The sequence below is a fragment of the Rhinopithecus bieti genome, unplaced genomic scaffold, assembly GCF_001698545.2.
Source record: "Rhinopithecus bieti isolate Rb0 unplaced genomic scaffold, ASM169854v2 scaffold_7724, whole genome shotgun sequence".
Lineage (NCBI taxonomy): Eukaryota > Metazoa > Chordata > Mammalia > Primates > Cercopithecidae > Rhinopithecus > Rhinopithecus bieti.
Genome location: NW_016805612.1, coordinates 1,775,424 through 1,791,225, shown reverse-complemented (window position 1 = coordinate 1,791,225; position 15,802 = coordinate 1,775,424).

Here is a 15,802-nt window from a genome sequence, read left to right as displayed (position 1 = left end):
AAATGGAGTCTTGCTGTTGCCCAGGCTGGAGTGCAGTGGTGCAATCTTGGCTCACTGCAGCCTCTGCCTCCCAGGTTCCAGCAATTCTCCTGCCTCAGCCTCCTGAGTAGCTAGGATTACAGGTGTGTACTGCCACACCTGGCTAAATTTTGGATTTTTAGTAGAGACAGGGTTTCACCATGTTGGCCAGGCTGGTCTCCAACTCCTGACTTCAGGTGATCTGCCTGCCTTGACCTCCCAAAGTGTTGGGATTATAGGCATGAGCCACCGTGCCTGGCCAAAACTACATATTTCTTGTGCACTTTCTTGGTGTCACAGCTTAGCCCTCTCCAGTGGGGATGGCGTCCCTTCCATCTTCAGGAGCACGCTGTGACCTTAGTCCTCCAGGATGCTGATGGCTTAAACAGAATTCATCAGCATCTGAAAAATGTTTCCTTGTAGGAAAATAAACATTTTATTTTTATAGAAATAGAATAAAATTTTATTTTATCTCGACACAGGGTCAAAGTTGAATATTTTATTTAATTTTTGACATAGCCAGGTTGCCCAGGCTGGAGTGCAGTGCAGGATCGCAACTCACTGCAGCCTCTTCGAACTCCTGGGCTCAAGGGATCCTCCCACCTCAGCCTCTGCAGTAGCTGGGACTATAGGCACAAGCCACTACATCCAGCTAATATTTAAACTGTTTTTATAGAGACTGGGGCTCGCTTTGTTGCCCAGACTGGTCTTGAACTTCTGGGCTCTAGCGATCCTCCTGCTTTGGCCTCGCAAAGGGCTAGGATTACAGGTGTGAGCCACCATGCCTGGCCGGAGTATTTTCTTGACCTTTCCTTTTAATTTCTTAGATAACAGATGCTAATTTCTTCAGGCAAACAGTTGCCAAGAACAGACCAGGAAAAGGAGTTTTCGTGCCTGGTGAAGCAGGAGAGAAAATAAATGAAAATACAGTAATCATTAAAGCCAATTTCGAGTTTGCCAGGATTTAGAAAGATCATTGTATCTAAACAGAGAAGCAATCATGTAGAATCAAATGGTAAATAAGCGACCCTTTTATTACCAAGAGACCAGGCAAAGATAGCATGCCCTCCACCCACAGGGAACATGGGGCTGGGACCGAGGCAGGAATGGAGCCCCTACCTACAGAGACCCTGTTGTGCTGGAGGCTTCATGCATGCTGCCTCGCTTAGTTGTATTAATAATCTTGGGAGACAGGTCTTAGAGTCACCCTTTTGCAATGGAGGAAGACAAAGCTCAGAGCTCCAACAGCTGGCCCGTGACCACCCAGCTGGTGATGGTGAAGCTAGAATTTCGGTCCACTTTTATCTGCGGCCACAGCCTTTTCTGGCTTTTACATGGCCCTTCCAGGATGGGAGGGGGTAGACAAAGATGGAGATGGAAGAGGGACTCTTTTAGGACTTTTTCCAGGGGGCTGGAATTTTAATTTATGTTGCTTATTTTCTTTATGGCTGACCTCACTATGCCAAAACATGTTGTTCAGGACCGAGCTACTGAGAGGGCTTGATTTTGCTGTGAGATAAGAAAGTTCAGAGAGAAAAATGAAGTCCTTGAGGAAGAAGCTGTGTTGATTCAGCAACGTGGCTAGTGGGAGGAGAGGTCAGCTTTGGCTCCCAGAAGCTGTCACTGGTCCCTTGTCTTCGAATATCTCAGAGGAATGCAGAGGTCTGAGGATCTGAGCTGGCTGACAAAACATGAATAACTCCCCCCGAAGCTCAAGCTTTCCTCTGGTTGGAATCCCGTTGTTCTGTAGGGAGTAGGTGGATTGAGGCATGTTGGATTAATAAAGTCATGCTGTGAACAAAATGATTGTTTCCGGGATCCTGGACCCCAGAACTGTGCAAGACACAGTTGCAATTTGGTGGCAAGGAATCTGCCAAGGCCTGTACCTTGAAAGAATCTTTCTACAGCCTGAAATGCATTGAGCTGAAGGCTTCCTCCTCTTTGAAAAGCAAGTGCTGCATGTCGATAACCCACACCTTTCTGTGACTGACTTCCATTCATCCAGGCTTCGCGTGTTTGCTTGGCACCCACGATGCCTTGGAGTTGTGCCAAATGATGGAAAGCATTTCTGATTCTTTCCTGGATCCTCACTTTTATTTATTTATTTATTTATTTATTTATTTATTTATTTATTTATTTATTGAGATGGAGTCTCGCTCTGTCACCCAGGCTGGAGTGCAGTGGCGCGATCTTGGCTCACTGCAAGCTCCACCGCCTCGGTTCACGTGGCTCAGCCTCCCGAGTAACTGGGACTACAGGCGCCCGCCACCAGGCCCGGCTAATTTTCTGTATTTTTTTTTTGCTAGAGATGGGATTTCACTGTGTTAGCCAGGATGGTCTTGATCTCCTGACCTCGTGATCCACCCGCCTCGGCCTCCCAGAGTGCTGGGATTATAGGCGTGAGCCACCACGCCTGGCTTCTTTTCTCCCCCACTTTTTACTCCTGGTGGTATCCCAGGAAGTGGCAGTTTCATTCCTGTGGCTTTAGCTATCAGGGAGTTCCTTCCGTTGTAGTCCCTGGTCCCAAAGGGCAACTCCTGCTATTCTACCTCCTGTCAAATAATACCAACTATTGGGCTCTTATAATACAGGTTGAGTATTTTTTATTCAAATGCTTAGGACCAGAAGTGTTTTTGATTTTGGATTTCTTTTCCAGATTTTGGAATATTTCCATTATACACTTACTGGTTGAGCATCCCTAATCCGAAGATCCAAAATGTTGAATTTCCTTTGAGCATCCTGTGGTTACTCAAAAAGTTTCAGATTTTGGAACATTTTAGATTCAGAGTTTTGGATTAGGGATACTCAACCTGTACCACCTCTTCTAGTGGGTCTCCCCAGCCCTTAGGCTGGTAGTAGCTTCCTGCTGGGAAAAGGGAGGAAAGATTTTCCTCCATCCTCTTAGGGTCTCTGGCTGGGTCTGAAAATCAAATTGCCAAAGACAGATTAACAGAAGAAAAACATTCAAATTTATTTCAGTTTTATGTGACATGGGAACTGTCACAAGGAAATGAAGACCCAAAGAAACAGTTAAACTTTAGTATTTTTTATAGTAGGTTTGAAGAAGAGTAGAGAGCCGTGGAGAAATATGGTAGGGTAAAAGAGTGTGATCTGATGATAAGAAACTGGAGGAAATGTAGTAGGGCCTGATTTTGCCAGATTCTTCTGTGTCCCCTCATCTTCAGAGATAAGGATGTTCCTTTCCTCTGGGTATAGGGAGGGAATGCCTCAAATGAGGGTCTTATAACCTGTTTCAGGGGAAGGTCAGAAATTTTCTTCTAGGTTTTATGGCTTGTTTCAGGGGAGACAAGAGGGACAAGGTCAGAGAGACTTTCCTGCTTCTGCTATTTTTCAGATCTCTTTAGTTTAAAATACTCACTATGTTGAGGTGGTATATTTTGGGGTAGTGTGCTCTGAGCCCCATCACTGCTGTTGTTCATTTTGAGGTTCCTTCTCATTCCCTGTTTGGGGTCTTGGATCTTCTATTGCCCATGTAACCACATTTCTCTGTTAATTTTTATCTGTTTTAATGCTTAGAGTGGTTTCTTTTTTCCTAACTAGAACCTGATGAATACACGGTGAAAATTTGAGAGTTCAATTTTGTAAATTATTTGTGTCAAGTTTAGTATTTCTGTGATGCATTCCAGTGGAGATGTTCTTAGGTGAGTTGGATAGTGAGCTCAGATTTGTGTGTGAACTAGAAGTATAAATTTGGCTATCATCTCAGCCAAATGGTAGTATTTCAAACCCTGGGAGGGACGGATGGGATCGTCTAGTAAATAGGAGAGAAGGGAATCCAAATCTAGGTCCACTGAAATTGTAACATTGCTTGTAAGATGGGCTTGGTGCAGTGGTTTTGGATTGAGCCCTGAGAGGTGGGATGGGGGAGGGAGATGGATAAAGTAGAAAGGCCAGAGAGAGTGATGCTGTTGATAACATGAAGAAAGGATTGTTGGCAGGGCACGGTGGCTCATGCCTGTAATCCCAGCACTTTGGGAGGCCGAGGTGGGTGGGTTATCTGAGGTCAGGAGTTCGAGACCAGCCTGGCCAACATGGTGAAACCCTGTCTCTAAAAATACAAAAATCAGCGAGGTATGGTGGTGCATGCCTCCTGTAATCCCAGCTACTCGGGAGGCTGAGACTGGAGAATTGCTTGAACCCAGGAAGTGAATGTTGCAGTGAGCGGAGATCATATCACTACACTCCAGCCTGGGTGACAGAGTGAGACTCTGTCTCAAAAATACAAAAACAAAAACAAAAAAACAAAAAAGAAGAAAGGACGATTTCACTGCTTTATGCATTCTGCCAAATGTTTGTGGTGTCAGTTACCTTGATAAAAGCAGTTTTAGGGACATGGTAGGCAGTTGAAGGTCTTCACCAAAATGAAGTGGTAGATGACTGAATGTGAGGTGACAGAGTATAGCTGGTGCATAGAGAGAGTTCTTTCGAGATGTTTGATAATGAAGGGGGCGTAAACAAATGAGGAAGGAACAGTGACTCACGCCTGTAATCTGAGCACTCTAGGAGGCCGAGGTGGGAGGATCACTTGAGGTCAGGAGTTCAAGACCAGCCTGGCCAACATGGTGAAACCCCACCTCAACTAAAAATATGAAAATTAGCCGGGCATGGTGGCGGGTGCCTGTAGTACCAGCTACTTGGGAGGCTGAGGCAGGAGAATCACTTGAACCCGGGAAGCAGAGATTGCAGTGAGCCAAGATTGTGTCGCTGCACTCCAGCCTGAGCAACAGAGCGAAACTCTGTCTCAACAACAAAAAAAAAGAAATGAGGAGATAGCAGAAAGATGTATTAAGAAAAGCTACAGGTTTTATGATTGCCTTTTACTTTAAACATATTTAATTTTTAGAATAGTTTCTAAATGAAAATAGAAGTCATACAAGGAAAAGTTTTCCTCGTTTCCCGTTGACTCTTTTTTACTCCCTTCTCCCAGCCCCAGCATATAACCACCGCTATGTGTTTCTGGTATACATCCAAAACAATTTTATGCAAATACTAGCAAATGTGATTATGTATTCTAGATTTTCTCCTTCTTATCCCTAGGGGTAGCCTACTTTATTAATTTTTATTGTCTTATTTTTTTCTCCGCATAGTATGACCTGGAGATCTTTCTACACTGGAACTTAGAGGTTATTCATTTGTTTATTGGAGTCTTTGTTCTGAAGGTACTAAAATATTTGTAACCAGTTATTTTTTACTATTACAAATAATACCTTTATGTTTACAGTAGGCTAACTTCTTAAAAGGGGATCTGCTACGTCTGAGAATGTGCACCTGCCATTTCAATAGATACTGTCATATTACCTCCTTTAGTGGCGATCTGGTTTCTATGCCCACCAGCAAAGCATGAAGAGTACCTGTTTTCTCAGTTACATCGGTATAGTGCGCTATCAAACTTTTGGATTTTTGACAGTCTAGTAAGTGAAAAATAGTATTAAAAAAAAACAGTGCAGTTTTAGTTTTCATTTATTAAGAATGAAGTTGAACATCTCTTTGTTCAAGAACCATATGTGTTTCATTTTTTCATGAACTCTCAGTTCATGTTTGTTGCCCTTTTTTTCTATTAGCTTTGGTCTTTTAAGTTTTTGAGTTTTGTGTGTTAGGCCTAAGGGCCTAACAGCACACTGTGGCTGTAACATTGCTAGCAAGATGGGCCTGGTGAGCAGTGGTTTTGGATTGAGGCATGGTGGCTGGATCCTGAAGGGCCCTGTAAAGTCCATTTGGTGTTTATATAGGCTCTTGGTTTATAAAACTTTTTTTAACATACAGAAATATATATCTTATTAGAGATCTTTTTTTTCCTTTTTTTTTTTTGAGACAGAGTCTCGTTCTGTCACCAGGTTGGAGTGCAATGGCGCCATCCCAGCTCACTGCAACCTCCGACTCCCTGTTTCAAGCAATTCTTCTCCCAAGTAGCTGGGATTACAAGCACGCACCACCACGCCCAGCTGATTTTTGTATTTTTAGTAGAGTTGGGGTTTCACCATGTTGGTCATGATGGTCTCGATCTCCTGATGTCATGATCCGCCTGCCTTGGCCTCCCAAAGTGCTAGATTATAGGCGTGAGCCACCCACCGCGCCCAGCCTAGGGATTCTCTAGATGCAGTAACTTCTGAAATAATTATATGTCAAAATCAATAGAGCAATTTAATTTGGAATGAGGACAAGGAATATTAATAATGTTGTTTTCTACATGGTAACTACAACGTCTGTTTTGTACCTGATTTCGACTGTGACCAGGCCTACTTAGTCATGGGGTAATAGTATAATTAATTTTTAATAGTTAGTGGTAGAGCTTTGCCAGCTATAATTTTTCATTTAAAAGAAAAAAATCATCTTTCATATAACGAACAGACTTCAAGCTGACCCTTGGTTTCCTCATCTTATTTCTATGACGCACTCAGCGGGACTATTGGAAGAGAACAAACTCATTATATAAGTAATCTCTGAGAATACCTGCTTCTTTCTAGTAGCTTCTATTTCCTTTAGTCGGAGACTCACTCTACAGACACTACCACTATACAAAGGACTGGTTCATACTCTTGAGAATTTCAGAATGGGAGCATAGGTACTCTTTGTCAGTGTCTTCCTTTCATTTCTCCTCTACTCTTTCCTCCTTTTCCCCACTTTTTCTCCCTTTTTCTGCTCGTTCTCCCGGTGCTCCAACCCTAGCTGGCTAAAGGAGAATACTTTATCATGAATCACTTTCATGGCTTTTAGAAAACAGATTTTGAAAACACGGTGAGCGTTGTGTAAGTCCAAATAAAGAAAAATAAATGAACTGTAAAGAAAAAAATTAATCTATTGACCAGAATTTTATTTTGTTTTCTTTTCTTTTTTTTTTTTTTTTTGGGTTGGGGTCTTTCTTTGCCACTCAGGCTGGAGTGCTGTGGCATGATCTCGGCTTACTGCAACCTCTGCCTCCTGTGTTCAAGTAATTGTTGTGCTTCAGCCTCCCGAGTAGCTGGGATTACAGGTGTGCACCACCACGCCCAGCTAATTTTTATATTTTTAGTAGAGACGGGGTTTCATCCTGTTGGTCAGGCTGGTCTTGAACTCCTGACCTTGTGATCCGCCCTCCTCGGCCTCCCAGAGTGCTAGGATTACAGGCATGAGCCACCGTGCCCGACAATTTTCATTGGTTTTAAGAAGTTATTTTTCAAGTTGTACGTTAAGGATGCTTTCGAATTCTGTTATTAAAGCATACTCTAGTCTCGGTTTTTAGTAGGCACTCAATGGTTTGTATTATGTAAATAAACCCTCTGGGTATGGGTAAACGTACTGCACACTTTAAATGTTTGGACTTGACTTGTCTTCCAGAGTTCTGTGGTAAAGAAACTCTCAAAAAATGCTTTTGGGTTCAAGACAATCAAACTCTTTTCTCTCTTTGTTTTGTTCTTACTGAATTTTTATTTGTATCAACCTCCATACCCTCCTTACTTAAATCCATGAATAGACTCCTTTTATTGTTTTGTGTTATTTCTTGGGTTGATTTTCAAATGGAACAGTTGTGTAAGATAAATGTTTGTTGTCGTGAGTAATGTTGATGTGAACCATGCTGTCTCTTCTATAATGCCACCATTTTGCAGAGGCCTGCAGGAGGAAGGGTAGATTGGTGGTTCTGAGAGTCTGCCTGTGCTTTAGGTAATAATCCTGCATTCATTATTAATCTCCCTTTGCTTCCATGTCTCCCGCTCATTACCAAAGGCCAAGATATGACATGTTCAAGATCTTAGACATTTTGAAAATAGCAGAAGGGCTGCTTTTGAAGCCCGATTATTGGTCTTAGAAATATCATGAGACAACTGCAAGGCCATGTAATATTACTTATTTTAGTTTTTAGATATTGTCTACATTGTTTTTTGATCAATAGGTGAAGAGCTACTAATGAGCCATTATAATTTCCTTAAATTCACAGTCTCTGCAGTCAGTTTGTCTGGGTTTGTAATCCCTGCCCACTCTCACTGTATGATTCTAGGCAAGTTACTTTTCTTTTCTAGACCTTAGATTCCTCCTCTATAAAACTGGAATAAAAATGAAGGTCAACATGGGAGGATTACATGAAAAAATGAATGTGATAGGCCAAGTTTATTGCTGGATATATAATATGTACTCAATAATGTTAGCTATTATCATTATTACTAATCAGATTTTATTACCCTGGATTTAAAATAATTTTCTGTATATAAAGAAACAGTTGGGAAAGTAAAACTGTTTCGATTAAAACAATAGTTTATTTCTCTTGTTGGTAACTATTATTTTCTTGGTTCAGTGAGTCCAAAAGCTTTTAGCAGGCAAGGGAAAAGTCCTTCGGAAAATGTATATCAGGTCACTGTTTTTCTGATGGATCACAGCAGGAAAATAGTTTATGTTCTCACCTTAAAATAAAAGGAAGCTATTGATTCCAAGCTGAATGGAAAGGGAAACTTAAAAACATTTAAAAAGGCTTGATAAGTTTTTTAAGGGAAAAAAGGGCAATGCATGCTTTTAACAATTCAAACGGTACAGTTAGATATAAGTTAAATATTCATGTGTCCCTTCTCAGGATTAAGCATTAAAAAATTATAAAAGTAGTATTCATGCAAGTTTAAAAAAAAAGAGAGAAAGAATATAAAAGATGCACATGAATACAATANATGGAAAGGGAAACTTAAAAACATTTAAAAAGGCTTGATAAGTTTTTTAAGGGAAAAAAGGGCAATGCATGCTTTTAACAATTCAAACGGTACAGTTAGATATAAGTTAAATATTCATGTGTCCCTTCTCAGGATTAAGCATTAAAAAATTATAAAAGTAGTATTCATGCAAGTTTAAAAAAAAAGAGAGAAAGAATATAAAAGATGCACATGAATACAATATTGGAACCCACTGAACAAAGCTTTATCTTACTTTCAAGGCCAAAACAGTTTTCATATATTCTCCTATACATTTTCTTTGCTTAGAACAGAATTTCGCTTTTTTCTTTTTCCTTTGTAAAACACAAGGTAGATTCTAGCCATATTCTTCTATACCTTGCTTTGTTTCACCTGATAATATCACAGAGATTATTACAAATTGGCACTTAGAGATGTATGTTGCTTTCTAAACAGGCATGATATTTCAGCTGCAGTCCCATAATTTATTTAACCAGTCTCCTTATAATGGATAAGTGGGCTTTTTATGTTTTTTGCCTTGTCTATAATCTTCAATGAGAATTACTTATTTATATATATTTGTGACTGTGTGTGTGTGTGTGTGTGTGTGTGTGTGTGTACACATGCGTATGGGTTTGTGATGTAAGTATCCTACAAGCATATGTAGGAGAAATTCTGACATGCACATATATGTTTGATAGTTTTTTCTACCTTGCATTCCAAAGAGTTTCATCAGCATAGCCTGCCATCAGCAGAGGGACAGGTTGCCAGTTTTCCCATTCTTTTGCTTGCACTGGGTAGTATTGCACTTCTTAATATTTTCTATTTTGATATGAGAATATAGGATCTCATTTCGTTTTGCATTTTAAAATTATGCGAGATCAATGTATATCAGGATAAATTCCTAACAGATCTGAGATATAAATGCGAAACCATATGTGTATTAGAAGAAAACATGGGTGAATTACTTGGTAATTTGAGAATAGAGGAAATGTTCTAATAATGACTCAAAATTCATCAGCAATAACAGAAAAGGGTGACACATTTGATATTTTAGAAGTAAAGTTTGAAGAAACTGTAAAAAAGTAAAATGACAAAATAGAAAATATTGTGAACTTCTATTATAGATATGGATAGAATTGATATCCTAGAAAAAATACTGTGACTTCTATTATAGATATAGATAGAATTGATACTCTCTGTGGTGTATGTGTATGAGTAAGTTAAAATATGAGATGAAAATGACTATTAGCCTGATAGAAAAATGGGCAAAAAATATTTGCAGATGGAAAGATGAAAACCAGAAAGAAGAAGAAGAAAAATAAAACTACGAGGGGCCCTTATACGTGAAAAGATGCCCAGCTCACGCATAATAAGAAAAATGCATGTTACACCCTCACTGTTGTTTTTCACCAGGTTGGCAGAAGTCCAAAGGTTTGCTAGCCGACTCCAGGGTCAAGGCTGCAGGTAAAGGGCACTCACATGCCTTGCTCATGGGAGTGCAAAGTGGCACACCTTTGTGGAGAAGAATTTTACAGTATGTAATGGAATTTCATGAGAATTTATCCTCTGACCCCACATACCCACCTTTTTGGACTTGATTCCAAAAGTAATCTAGGAAACATAAAAATGATGTGTGTACAATGCTACTCTTTGCAGTACTGTTTGTAATCAAGAAAGACTGTATGCCACTGCCCTCTAGCCTGGGCGACACAGTGAGACTTTGTCTCAAACAACAACAACAACGACAGCAACAGACTGTAAATAATAACATATTGAAATGTAGATTCCATCTGGCTAACCTGAGGTTTGCAGCCTTCCAAAAATAGATCTGATATCCCAACTTTGGCATTGGCAGTATTTAGCTCATATGCAGATGGTTTTCAGCCGCACGTCAGAGGTTACGAGCACTCTGCGGGTTTCTAACACTCAAATCTCAAAGTAGGTGGAGTTCTTTTTTGGGCACTCTCTTAAGTTGGTGCCTTCTTCCTACCTTTCCCTTCCCTGGTCCATTCTTGCCTATCTGCCTGGCCCTTTCTTCCCTCAGTGCTCTTCTCTAATCTTGCTTCTCCTTCTAAGGCACTGGAGGACCTGGCATGAATGTTCTAAGGCAAGATCAGAAGGTGTTAACCTCTTAGCAGATATTTGCTCTGATAACCAAATCATCTAAAAGTGGTAGTGTGTTTGTACATTTATTATTTATTCTACCTCCACTTATCCAAATTAATGTATGAAATTTGGATGTATCTTAAAATTGATAAGAACTTGCACGTAACTTCTACCCCTCTGGAAGAGTTTTTACAAAGTTGATAGTGTTTGTTATAGTTGGTGGCATCTTAGAAGCCCAGAAATGTGTTCATAAGGGGGTAAGCCACGTGGAATCATCATTATTTTTTGGCAAATAGCCATAGACAGTTTTCCTTCTCACTTTTCTTTTTAGTGAGTTTGTTTTCTCTGTTACTTCATAAATAAGGCCTCTGCTGGGTGATTGCGGGTTGGCTCAGAGCTAGCAAATACTCTCAATTGGGAAAGGAAAAGTATAGAGCTTATCTTTTTGTTAACATTATTAACATTTATACAGATATCTGTCTTGAATTCTTACTTAGCATTTGACATAATTAATTATTCCCTCTTTTTTTCCCTTCTTTTTTTGAGATAGAATCTTGCTGTGTCGCCCAGGTTGGAGTACAGTGGTGCGATCTCCGTTCACTGCAACCTCTGCCTCCCGGGATCAAGCAATTCTTCTGCCTCAGCCTCCTGAGTAGTTGGGACTATAGGCGCCCGCCACCATGACCGGCTAATTTTTGTATTTTTAGAAAATACAAAGAGACAGGATTTTGCCACGTTGGCCAGGCTGGTCTCGAACTCCCGACCTCAAGTGATTTGCCCGCCTCAGCCTCCTAGAGTGCTGGAATTACAGGCATGAGCCACCGTGCCCGGCCTGCTTTTTTTTTTTTTTTTTTTAATTTTAAAAATCAGATCGACTCTTTTAAGACTGTAAACTCCCTGAGGGTAGAGGTTCTATTCGCAGTCGTATCCCCAGTACCCAGAGTAGAGGCTGGCACATAGTGAATTCTGATTGCCTGTTGGTTGTCGATTGACAGATTTATGCCTCTAAGTAGAATTATCTTTTGATAATATTAAATGAGATGTGCTAACACAAAACTGATAGAGTTTAGAAATAATTAAGAATCTCCTGGCTGGGTGTGGTGGCTCATGCCTGTAATCCCAGCACTTTAGGAGGCTGAGGTGGGCGGATCACGAGGTCAGGAGATTGAGACCATCCTGGCTAACAGGGTGAAATCCCATCTCTACTAAAAATACAAAAAGTTAGCCACGCATGGTGGCAGGCACCTGTAGTCCCAGCTACTCAGGAGGCTGAGGCAGGAGAATGGCGGGAACCCGGGAGGCAGAACTTGCAGTGAACTGAGATTGTGCCACTGCACTCCAGCCTGGGCGACAGAGTGAGACTCATCTCAAAAACAAAACAAAACAAAACCAAAAACAAACAAAAAAAAAGAATCTCCTGTGTTCATTGGGAAAGGAATATTTGTTGGATGGGGAGTTTCCTAAAAGATTATGTGATTTTTTGGCATTTTGACATATTCACAGAATTCCTGCTGATTGAGGTTATTGCATCAAGTATAGTACAGTCACATGTTGCTTAAAGATGGGAATTTGTTCTGAGAAATGTGTCAGGCTGTTTCGTTATCATGTGAACATCATCAGGTGTACCCACACAAACCTAGATTGTACAGCCTATGACATATCTAGGCCATTATATGGTATAGCTTATTGCTCCCAGGCTACACACCTGTACAGCATATTGCCGTATTGAATACTGTAGGCACTGCGAGCATCTAAACATAGAAAAGGTACAGTAAAAATATGGTATGAAAACTTTAAAATGGTGCACCTGTCTAAGACACTTACTGTGAATGGTGCTTGCAGGACTGGAAGTTGCTCTGGGTGAGTCAGTGAGTGGGTGGTGAGTGAATGTGAAGGCCTAGGACGTACCCTGCACCCTACTGTAGACTTCATAAACACTGTACACTTAGGCTACAGTAAATTTATGCAAACTATTTTTCTTTCATAATAATAAATTAACCTTAGCTTACTGTAATGTTTTACTTCATAAACCTTTTAATTTTGAAAACGTTTTCACACTCTTGTAATAACACTTAAAACACAAGCATTTTGTACAGCTGAACAAGAGTATTTCCTTATTGTTTAAGCTTTTAGAATTAAATTTTATTTACTTATGACCAGGCGTGGTGGCTCATGCCTGTAATCCCAGCACTTTGGGAGGCTGAAGCAGGTGGATCACAAGGTCAAGAGATTGAGACCATCCTGGCCAACATGGTGAGACCCCATCTGTACTGAAAATACAAAAAATTAGCAGGGCGTGGTGGCGGGCATCTGTGGTCCCAGCTACTTGGGAGGCTGAGGCAGGAGAATCACTTGGGTCCAGGTGGTGGAGGTTGCAGGGAGCCGAGACTGTGCCACTGTACTCTAGCCTGGCGACAGAGCGAGACTCCTCAAATAAATAAATAAATAAAAATACATTTTACTAATTTATTTATTTATTTTTACCGTTTCAGTGCTTTTTGTTAAAAGCTAAGACACAAACACACACATGAGCCTAGGCCTACAAAGGGTCGGGATCATCAATATCACTGTCTTCCACCAGCAGATCTTCAGGGGCAATAACATGCATGGAGCTGTCATCTCCTATGATAACAATGCCTTTCCTTCTTCTGGAATACCTGCCTCCGGGAGGACCTTCCTGAGGTTATTTTAGTTAATTTTTTTAAATTTTTTTTTGTGAGACAGCGTCTCACTGTGTCACCCAGTCTGGAGTGCAGTGGTGCAATCTTGGATCACTGCAACCTCTGTCCCCCGGGTTCAAGCGATGCTTCTGCCTCAGCCTCCCGAGTAGCTGGGATTACAGGTGCCCGCCACTGCACCCGGCTAATTTTTGTATTTTTAGTAGAGATGGGATTTCACCATCTTGGTCAGACTGGTCTCAAACTCCTGACCTCGTGCCACCCACCTCGGCCTCCCAAAGTGCTGGGATTACAGGTGTGAGCCACTGTACCCGGCCAACTTTTTTTTTTTTTTTAATAAGTAGAAGGAGTACATTAAAATCGTGATGAAAAGTGTTCTATAGTAAATAGTAAGTGATAGGAATTTTTAAGCTCCACTATAATCTTGTGTATCAACTGTCATATATGTAGTCCATTGTTGACTGAAATGTCGTTATGCAGCACATGTTTTCTCTTTATTTTGAAAGCCAACATTGGCAAAATTCCAAAGTACAATAATTTGCATTATTTATTCATTGCCATACTTCTCCTTAAGAGGTCCTGTGGTAAGAGTTGTCTAATGACTTGAAAATGACTGGGTAAAAGAATGTGCCGGGATACAAAGCTGGCATCTGGTACAGATAGTTCTGTCATTGGGATTATTTATTTATTTTGAGACAGAGTTTTGCTCTTGTTGCCTAGGCTGGAGTGCCGTGGCACGATCTCGGCTCACTGCAACTTCCACCTCCTGAGTTCAAGAGATTCTCCTGCCTCAGCCTCCTGAGTAGCTGGGATTACAGGTGCCTGCCCCCATGCCAGACTAATTTTTTGTATTTTTAGTAGAGACAGGGTTTCATCATGTTGGCCAGGCTGGTCTCGAACCCCTGACCTCAGGTGATCCACCTGTCTCGGCCTCCCAAAGTGCCGGGATTATAGGCGTGAGCACCCACACCCAGCCCTTATGTATTTGTTTTGAAATAAACTAACAATTGCTAGATTTTTTTTTATCGTTAGCTCCAGACATCTGTGACATTTTCTTATCTGCGTAATATGGTTCTTAGAGTATTGCTTTGTCATTTGAAATTCAGCATTCATTCAGTAACTATTTAAGGAGTGTCTCCCATGTAGCAGGCACTGTAATAAGTGCTAGGGATATAGTTACAAGTAAGGTGTGAGTCTCAGTCCTAAATCTTCGTTAAATACAACAATGAAGCTTATTTCTTGAAGCTTATTTCTAAAGATCAATATGACTTCCAAGCTTTAGGAGATTGGAGAAGCGCCATATGCATGTGGTTCCACACATTGCCCCTCTGTCATCCTCCCCTCACCCTTTACCTACCTGCATATTGTTTAGTGCTCTATGGCAGTCTGAACGTCTACTCTGTGCCCATCACTCTGTTGGGATTTGAATGTTCAAGGAGCAGCAGATAAAAATGTTGTATTCAGTATCTCTTAAATAGTAATAAAGACAGACCAAAACAATGAATGATTTTCAGTGTACAAGAATTGTCTACACATAGTCTGTTATGGGAGTTCAGAGAAGAAAGAGTACTAGGATCAGATTGATAGTAGAGGAATATCACTCAGGTGGCACTGGGAATAATTTGGAGGTTACTAACAGGAGGTAGGTGAATAATCTTTTCTGAATTGAGTAGGGAAGTGACATAATTGATTTGTGTTTTATATACGGCACTCTGATTGCTGGGTGGGAAATTAGACTATGGTCTGGAGGTAGAAGAAATGAATGCAAGAAATGAGATAAGTTAGCAAGGATCATAGTATTCAGCTTATAAATAATATAAGGAGTTTCCATGCCTTTCATTGTTTCAAGATTTTTTTTTAGCCGGCCATAGTGGCGGGCGCCTGTAATCCCAGCTACTCAGGAGGCTGAGGCAGAGAATTGCTTGAACCCAGGAGGCAGAAGTTGCAGTGAGCAGAGATCATGCCACTGCACTCCAGCCTGGGTGACAGAGCGAGACTCTGTCTCAAAAAAAAAAAAAAAAAAAAAAAAAAATTTTTTTTGCCATTTTTATAAAAAAATACTGGGATAATTTTTTTGTGTGTGTGCCAAGTTACCAAAAACTGATGTGCTTACCAGTCCTCCCACCTAGTGCTGTTATTTGAATCTTCCTTTCTAGGTGGAGAATCTACACTTAGACATCTGTATGTTCTCTTAGTTCTTCATGTCATTTGATCTTAGCTTCTGTTCTTATACAGATACTGTTGAAGGTGCTGCAGTTTTCAATTTTGGTTTTCCTTTCTTTATGGTAATCCTGTTTTAATGTATAAGATCCTTTCAGGCAACTGAAGTATGCAAGAGGCAGGTGGAAT